The 9,302-nt window shown below is 39.8% G+C and overlaps 1 protein-coding gene across 2 annotated transcripts in view; it reads right to left on the bottom strand.

Annotated features, from left to right (window-relative positions):
* Nucleotides 1-1,888: 1,888 nt before the first annotated feature.
* The window catches only part of GTDC1 (glycosyltransferase like domain containing 1), a 496,188-nt gene continuing 488,774 nt past the window's right edge, over nt 1,889-9,302 (bottom strand). For both annotated transcript variants that reach the window (XR_009490748.1, XR_009490749.1), the window contains 2 exons: nt 7,167-8,429; nt 1,889-5,327 (listed from right to left, as the gene is read on the bottom strand). The gene's annotated coding sequence lies outside the window, so the exon portion shown is untranslated. The remainder of the gene's footprint in view (nt 5,328-7,166; nt 8,430-9,302) is intronic.

The following is a 9,302-nucleotide window of genomic DNA, read 5'->3' as shown; positions in this document are numbered from 1 at the left end:
TTCTATAAAAGTCAAGTTGATTCAACATTAGAAAATTATGAGATTGCTTTGTTATACTAAAAGATTAGAGGAGAAATCAAGGGACATAAACCTACACATCCATGAAGCTCAACAAACTCTAAGCAGGATAAGTACAAAGAGATTCTCACCAAGCACATCATGCCAAACTTGCAAAAGACAGAAACAAAGAGCAAATCTTGAAAATAGCACATGAGAAGCAACTCATCACATACAAGGGATCCTCAAAAAGAGTATAAGCTGATTTCTTTTCATAATCACGGAGGTCAACAGGCAGTAAGATGACATATATAAGTGCTGAAAGAAGAAAATTGTCAACCAAGAATTCTGTATCTAATAAAATATCCTGCAAAAATGGAGGTGAAATTAAGACATTTCCAAGTGAAAAAATCAAAGGGAGTTTATCAGCAGTAGTCCAGCCCTGTAAGAAATGTTCTGTAAGTATCCTCATAGCTCAACTGGTAAAGAATCTGCCTGTAATGCAGGAGACCAGGGTTCAATTCCTGGGTTGGGAAGATCCCTTGGAGAAGGAAATAACAAACCATTCCAGTATTCTTGCCAGGAGAATCCCATGGACAGAGGAGCCTGGCAGGCTACAGTCCATGGGGTCGCAAGAATCAGACATGACTTAGCAACTAAACCACCACCATAAGAAATGTTATAAAGTGTCCCCCAGACTGAAATAAAGTATACTAGACAATAACTCAAAATCATATGAAGCAATAAGGAGCAACAATAAAAAAGCTATACAGCAAACAATCGTAAATAGTAATGCATATTTGATGTGTAACTCCTCTTTTTCTCCCTATATTATTTGGAAGACAAATGCATTAAAGAATAATTATAAATAATCATAAAATTATGTTAAGGAGTGGGAGATAGAGTTATAAAGGAAGAGAGATTTGTATACAACTGAAGGATAGTCTAAACAAATTTTCACCTAACAAGTAATAACCAGTGGAGGGACCTGACCTATCAGTTGGTAAGACTTATTACAAAATATACTATTTAGGACACTGTGGCATTAGTGTGGAAATAATCCTATAGACCAATGGAACAAGAAAGAAATGCCAGAATCAGATCTACACACCTTGATGGAAACCTGATATATGAGAGAACTAGAATTGTCAATCAGTAGCAAAGGATAAATTTATCATTAAAATATGCTTGGACAAGTGATGATCCATATGGAAAACATTGTTATCTTCAACTATATAAACAATTAATCCCAGATAGATCAAGTACTTGAACTGGAAAAGCAAGAGTAAAAAATTTTAAAAATTAGAGGAAAATACATTTGCCAATGCAGGGTAATAAATAATTTTTAAATCAAGCAGAAAACATAAACCAAAAAGGGAAAGAGTAAAAAAGCATTGCTACTGTCTAGAATAAATTTTAAAATCTTATGAATTCAAATGAAAAAGTCAAATAGTCCCTTTAAAATGAGAAGAACCTATAACAAAAAGTTTTCCAGAGATGAATAGACAGTAAACATAGGAAAATATTTCTTAATGGAAATGACAATCAAGCAATGTGTATTAAAACTAGCATGAACTATAATGTTATATATAAGGTTATAATGTCCAAACAGAATGGTAAAAATTCAGAAGTCTGAAAATGCCAGATATCAGCAGTACGTGGAATAAAGGTTATACACTGCTGATGTAGAATAAAGTTGAATACATTGGTGAAACTACTTTGGAAAACAACTTGGAGTTGCTTGGCATAGGTGCATCTGTGCATGCCCAGCATTTCTAGGTGTATATTCTAGAGAAGCTCTTGAATACATGAACAGGAGCAAACGTATATAAGAACAAATATAGTGATGCATATTTTGTAATAACAAATCAATCCAAATGTCCGACAGCAGTAGAAAAAAAAATTGAAATTCATTTTTTATTGAGATACAATTGGTAAATAAATTTGTATGTTTCAAGTGTATAACATTGTGATTCAATATTTGTTAGAATGCAGTAGTATACAACAGTGAAACATGAATCCCAGATAAATCAACATAAATATATCTCTAATACTTAATATTGAGTCACAGAGTAATACATTATGATTCCTTTTATATAAAGTACAAAAGAAGGCTAAATAAAATAGCAGAGATTCAGATTTTTATAAGTATAATGCACATATGATTTCTACTTAGATTAATACATGCACATACATGACAAACTTGAAGGAAAACAAGGGCTGGGGTTAGTTCACATAATTCAGGAAAGTAGTTACCTTCAGGGCAGAGGAAGGGGGCTTTCAACTGGGCAGAAGCTCACAAAACATAGGCTTTCAAATACAAAGGTAATATCTTATTTCTTAAGCTGAATTAAGAGCAGTGATCATTTTGTTTTTAAAAAATGCAACTTCGGTATACTATATCCATTCTTTTAGTATGCTGTATTTCACTATATAAAGTATTATATTCACAATAGACAACACAATACTTTATAGAAGTAAAAAGTAAGTCTGAGTAGGAAAAAGGAATCGAGTCTAAATTTTAGGAAAATTATTCTGGTGGACATACAGAAGAGAGACATTGATGGTGTCTATTATCCCCATGGAGAATATGAGGTTCGAACCTGGGCAATGCCAGTCAAGGGCAGATTTAGAAGAGAAATGTTATGAATGTATCATTGATAGAAGAGATAAGAGAATTTGTTTACATTTTTAATTGAAGGATAACAGCTTTACAATACTGTATTTGTTTCTTATTACATTAACATGCATCAGCCATATATATATATACATATATATATTGTGTATATATATACACACACACATATATATATATATATCCCCTCCCTCTTGAAGATAAGAGGATATTGATGTGTTTTGTCCCTGACTTAGGATGGTGACAATGACCAAGGAGAACTGTAGGAAAGCTCTATTTGAAGGATGAGAAAAGGAATAGGAGTAACCAATAGAAAAATAGACCCACCGAAGAACATCCCAAAGCCAAGTGAGGATTAGGTAGTTTGGAACAGATATAGCTCAATCACTGTAGAGTAAGTTCTGAAATCAACTCCTGGTATGCGAAGTACAGAAATATTTTTCTGAATTTGGGTGAAGGGAGAGGGTGTGGAATAGCAGCTGTGAGAAGTACAATAGGGAAAAATTAGAGACAGAAAGAGGACTGAACAGCAATGAGAGCCCAGCTGAGCTTGGACAGCATGAATCTGTAGGATAGACCTCTGGCACAATTCATGACCTTGAGTGATCATCAAGGTTGCAAATATTTTCATGTTCAAAACATACAGACATACATACACAAACACTCGTGCATGCACTCACACACTAAGTTTGGACTAAATAATTTGTTAGAGGTCTATCAAAAACCAGAGACCACAATACAGAGGAGACTATAAAATCCTTTATAATTAGGCCACATAATTGCCATGGATAACTATATTTCCATCTAGACACAGCTTCTTCAGGATTCTGGTTGGTCAGAATTTCCAGGAAAAGTTTAAAAAGGAAGGTTAGTGGAACAAATCAGAGCCCCCACTGCAGCAGTTAACTCTGAAGCAATAACTGATATTCACTCTCTCCCCGCTTTTCACTCACTTTAGACTTTCCTCCCCTTCGGTCTGCACTCTGGTTGGTCCAGGTGGCTTGACAGGTAGTTTGACCCAGGCCCTCATCTCTGGCCTCTTGTTTCTATGTCATTCTCAAGTCATAGTTATTGTATTTGCTCTTCACAGGTACCAATTACAGTGGGCGGGAGAGGCACACATATTTCCCATTGTGTAGCACAGCCCCACTTTTCTGAGATAATCATGGCCAGTTATAAGGAGAAGCCAGAGTGCTATGACAGTGACTTGTGTTTATTGCATTTTACTCTGATCCTTGATGGAAGCATGCTTATTTGTGAACTAGGACCTCAGGACCTACAGAGCCCAGTCTTGCAGAGACAACAAGCACAGGCTGACCACGTGGGTTACTAGGACCGATGAAGAGGAAGATCGATCCTACTTCCACCCCTAAATTCCCAGACCCATCTGTTTTATCTATTGAGGCCACAGTACCATATAATGGTCTTAATTTCAGTTGCACAGCATGTTCTGAAGGGTAGCACTCCATTGCTTTAGCCTACCATCTCTAAGCCAGCCCCTCAGCTAGACTGTACCTTCAAGAAGCCATTCAATACATTCCATGATCTAATACCAGCTGCTGCATCTTATTTGCTGCAAAGTGGTCCCTTGGTCCATGGTAATGTTATGCAGGATTGCCTGTCAGTGACTGTAAACCACTCAGTGAACCCTCAGTGGGTGGTACTGGCTAAGGACCTCCAAGCAGAAAAGGCAAACCCATACCTGGAGTAGGATGGGATCCAGTCAAGAGGAAATACTGTAGGAAGAGTCTGATGTAGTCAATATCTAGCAAGCAGCTCACTGGTGTCCTCAAGGAATATTCCTGTATCAGGGTCTGACAATACTCAGTCATAACGGGAAATGTCGGCTCTTCAAGGATCCTGTTAACCGCTCTGCGACTAGGGAGCTCACTTCCCTTGTAGCATCTCCCACCATGAGCCCCAGCCTGTGGACACTCTACCACTGAGTGTGCCTATCATCACCAGCAATACCTTCCTTATTTCCTTGGTAAACTCAATGTCCTCCAGACCCTTGTGAAGAATTTGGCCCGTCGATAGGTTTTGAAGCCTCACGTGGTTAACTCACAGCAGCAGCTTCCTTCTCTGAGCCTTGCAATCCTCTCCTCTGCAGTGTCCTCCACAGGACTGTATGGCAGTTCCAGGACTTCTGCTTCGTTTAGTGTGTGTGTGTGTGTGTGTGTATGTGTTAGTCCTTCAGTCATGTCCAACTCTTTGTGACCCTTAGGACTATAGCCAGCCAGGGTCCTCTGTCCATGGAATTCTCCAGACAAGAATCCTGGAGTGGGTTGCCATTCCCTTCTCCAGGGAATATTCCTGACCCAGGGACTGAACCCAGGTCTCTCGCACTGTAGGCAAATTCTTTACCATCTGAGCCATCAGGGAAGCCCATTCATTTATGGTAGAAAAGTGCTATCACTCACCTCCAAAAACAACCTCAGCAGCATATTAGAACTGTCCTCCAAGCCCCTGTGAGAGTGTTAAATCCTGTGTCATTAGAGAATGGCCTATATTCTCCCTTGACCAGCATTATCTCCACCTCTATCTGATAATACTATGATGGTCCGTTCTCAGACAAACTCTCCTGCTTCTTTCTGGAACATGATAATCAAGTCCTGCAAATTGCTATCCTTTTTCCAGTCAGCCAGTGCCTTGATCTGACCAAAGTTATAGGCCAAGAGAGGACTTGAGGGAAGACCTGTCAAGGAGAAACATTGTCTTGTAAGAGACCTCTCTCATTTAAGGGTTCTTCATGTTCTTCAAGCAAGAAAAGAATCTAACTTCCATCAAGAATTAAGCCACCTCTACAGAACTGGGGGTTTTAGGGAAATAGATTCAGGGTTCTCATGCACATTTACCCCAAAATCCCTCCCCGGATCCCATTTGCTTCTTATTAGAACCTACCTTTGACACAGGACACGTGTCTATTCTGAGAATTCAGACTTCTCCTCAATTCAGCCACTTTTACAATTAAATATAAAGGAACCAAACAATATCTGATCATCAGCTGTGTGTGACCTTCTACCTCAGAAGATGAGAGCCTCAAACATTTACAAGAGGGCCTTCTGACTACCACTGTGCTTTAAACTATTGACTAATAGATCTGAGCCTGTCACTTTCTCTCTTCATTGGATCAATAGCCCTTAGCAATAGCCATCTAGTTCCACCGTCTTTACAATTACTATTTTCCCCTTTCTCTCGAATACCTGAGACTTTGTGCCAATTATTACATCCCTTCTACCCGTACTGTATCCCAGCTTATTACAGATGAAAGTATTCACAATGTCACTGCCACAGTGTAGCTAGGGTGATCAATAGCCTCCCTCCCAGCAGCTGGGGGGTGGGGCTTGGTGCACATTGCCTGGAATTCAACTTCAGAATCCCATCCTTAAAAGTTGCTTTCTAAGACCACATCTGCTTTCAGCTGCCCTAGGTTAAATTCCCTATTGCTTGCTCAGTTCTTTCTGGCTGTAGCCTGCCAGGACTGTGGCCCGCCAGGCTCCTCTGTCCATGGGATTCTCCAGGCAAGAATACTGGAGTGGGTTGCCATTTCCTCCTCCAGGGGACCCTCCAGACCCAGGGATCAAACCTGCATCTCCTATATATCCTGTATTACAGGTTAATTCTTTACCCATTGAACCATCGGGCAAGCCCTAGGTTCCCTAGAAGCAGAATCTAAGAGAGGACTTCTTGTTTGGGTTATTTATTGAATGCTCTTGAAAGAATGGGACTAAAGGCTACAGGAGAGGGCAGGGGGAGGAACTAAGGAAGGATGTGGCCTTGGCATTCATTTGTTTCCATAAGAAGTTCTGGAGTACACATTGTACCACAGAGTTGGTCAGTTTATGGCAAAAGGATAACACTTCTCTACCGCTGGGTCTACAGGAGAGGGCAGGGGGAGGAACTAAGGAAGGATGTGGTCTTGGCATTCATTTGTTTCCATAAGAAGTTCTGGAGTACACATTGTACCACAGAGTTGGTCAGTTTATGGCAAAAGGATAACACTTCTCTACCGCTGGGTCAGACAGTCATTGTCTATACAGGAGGGGCAGTGCTGGAAAGGGGCATGTAGACTTCCTGGTGAGGTGCATGTATGTGCGCCCAGTCGCTTCAGTCGTGTCTGACTCTGTGACCCTATGGACTGTAGCCTACCAGGCTCCTCTGTCCAGGAATTCTCCAGGCAAGAATACTGGAGTAGGTTACCATGCCCTCCTCCAGGAGAGCTTCCTAACTCAGGGCTTGAACCCATGTCTCCTGCATCTCTTGCATTTCAAGCAGACTCTACTCACTGAGCCACCTAGGAAGCCCTTCCTGGTGAGGTACCTCCTGTTAAAGAGTAATTCTGCAGGGAAGGCACATCTATGAATGGCTATCAGCCTATCCCCACAGCAGTCAGGAAGTGGACGTCTCACAGCATGCAAGGGATCCAACAGCACGGCACCAGCACCATCCACTTAAGTACTAAGTCTTAAGATACCTTTAGTGTTACAAACTGCAGTAAAACAGAAGAGTAATTCCATGAAATCAAACCACATACCTAAAGCCACGCAGTGATGTGCGGGAACCGGCTTCTATTAGCCCATAGGAGTTAATTATTCACATCTCTTCTCAATTGGGTATTCAGTGATGTCATGTTGGAGGCTTGAAATTGTCCGTGGTGGGAGTACTTACACTATGGAAACCAGCAAAAGCTACGCACCAGGCCCTTTTTTATGGGGGGGAGGGCGGTGGGGAGAAGGGAGAAGATGATGAAGTTGTTAAACATTTACCAGCACACTGCTGACATAGTGCAAGAATTGTTATTTCCAATTTAAGTATAAAAAAAGGTTAAGAAAGAGCAATTAAGTGACAGATTTAGAATTAAAATCTATTTCTCTCTGACTTCATCATATCAGGAATATTAGGCTAACTTAACATACATTTATTGAGTGACAACCATGTGCCAAGCATGGCTGTCACGAAGGCGCATTCTAAACCCACAAAGGAAATGGAATGAAAGTTCACTCTATGGGAAATGGAGAACATGATATCTTGGAAATTTAATTGAATTTCTTCTAGCTATTTTCATGTCTTTGAGATTTTAATAATGTTCTAAAGATTTTTCCCTTTCAGTCTGTAATATGAAGATTTTTTAAAATGTAATCTAAATGCCTCAGTTTATGAGATACATATGCAAAAGCACTTTGGAAGTGCAGAAAGCTTAATACAAATGGATGAATTGTTAATGAGAAAATCATTAGAGAAGATACCGCTCTTTTTCAAAAGGCTGAAGCAATAGATCCCTTGGAGTGAAGAGGAGGAGGACTTAACTGAGTCAAGGCCACTTTTTCTTATGGCTTTCAATCGAGGTGAAACAACTTCTCCAGGCTTTGGTTTTGACAATGATTTTTTAATGTGGTCGGAATTCTTCTGGTCCTGAAGAAAGGAGAAGCTCTTCTCTCTTCCAACATTTGCCTCCATCACCTTTTCAGAGCTGAAACTAGAGTTGTTCCGAAGAAAGTGTTTCAAAACTCAGGCTGCTTCATATCTTTCCATGTACATTCAGGGAAAGTTGTTGAGTTCAGGGCCATCATCTTTTTGGATGCTTGGTCGTTTGCTGATTTCAAGACTTTCATATTTCAAACCTCTGGTTCCTTGGTTTTCTTCTCTCACGTCTTTGACTGTAAGCTGCCTCCTCTCTGTCCCAGGCATCCTTGCTGTCCCCTCTTCCCACTCTTTCTGGCAGAACAATACATCATCATTGCAGTGCTGTTGGTCTCCAGTGCTGCAAACATCGATGGCTTTCGAGAGCAAGTATATTCTAATGGAAGAAGAGAAAATAAAAGATGACTTACTCTTACAATAGTGAAAGGTACAATCACAGCATTAGGAACAGTTGTAATAGCCGCAAAACTATGATCTGAGCACCTGACTGGTTCTTAGAGAAAGCAACACATGTATACACACAAACGTTCCCACGCAAACACAGAGAGAGAGAGAGAGCGCATATGATTATATACCTATTTCCTAACTGAACAAAGAAAAGGCAACACAACTCTTTAAAGGGCTGTTTTGGGAGTGGGGGTAAAATTTCAAAAGACTGCTCTCAAAGCATATTGTATATGAGAGACAAGGAAGGTTATGGATGAGAGACAAAGTGAAAAACAATTCACTTGCTCCAAGAATTTGCTGAACAATTTCATCTTGCTGAATTCCACCCATTCACACATGTATTTAGATCCTAACAATGACTGACAGACATTTGGAAAGCAAAAGTAAAAGTTGACCCGCAGACAGTTCAAATTTGCCATATGCTTGCTGTCACTGTTAGCAGTCTGTAGACCATCCTAATTTATGCTTCAGCAGATTAACCTGATGTATTTTAAAGACTCTGAATACCTGTTTATTTTTTGAATAAGGCATTTTATTTTTCCTTATTATTCATAAGTATGACAGCAGTGATAAATGAATAAGGGCAGATTTAAGTAGATGGAAAGGGGAGATAAAGGGTTTTTCCTCCAATGACCTCTAACAAATATTTTCCACTTAAATGATCGCCTTACTGAACAAATTCTCAAAAAATATACATCAGGTGCAATTTCAGAAATAAAAGTTCTTTCCTTCCACATAGCCTAAACAGAATTTTAAAAGGAACTTATTACTGCTTAAAAATCACTATACTTTAAATGGCATG

Source organism: Bos taurus, chromosome 2, assembly GCF_002263795.3.
Source record: "Bos taurus isolate L1 Dominette 01449 registration number 42190680 breed Hereford chromosome 2, ARS-UCD2.0, whole genome shotgun sequence".
NCBI classification, from domain to species: Eukaryota; Metazoa; Chordata; class Mammalia; order Artiodactyla; family Bovidae; genus Bos; species Bos taurus.
The sequence above is the reverse complement of the archived record's forward strand: the minus strand, read 5'-3'. Positions and strand labels throughout refer to the sequence as shown.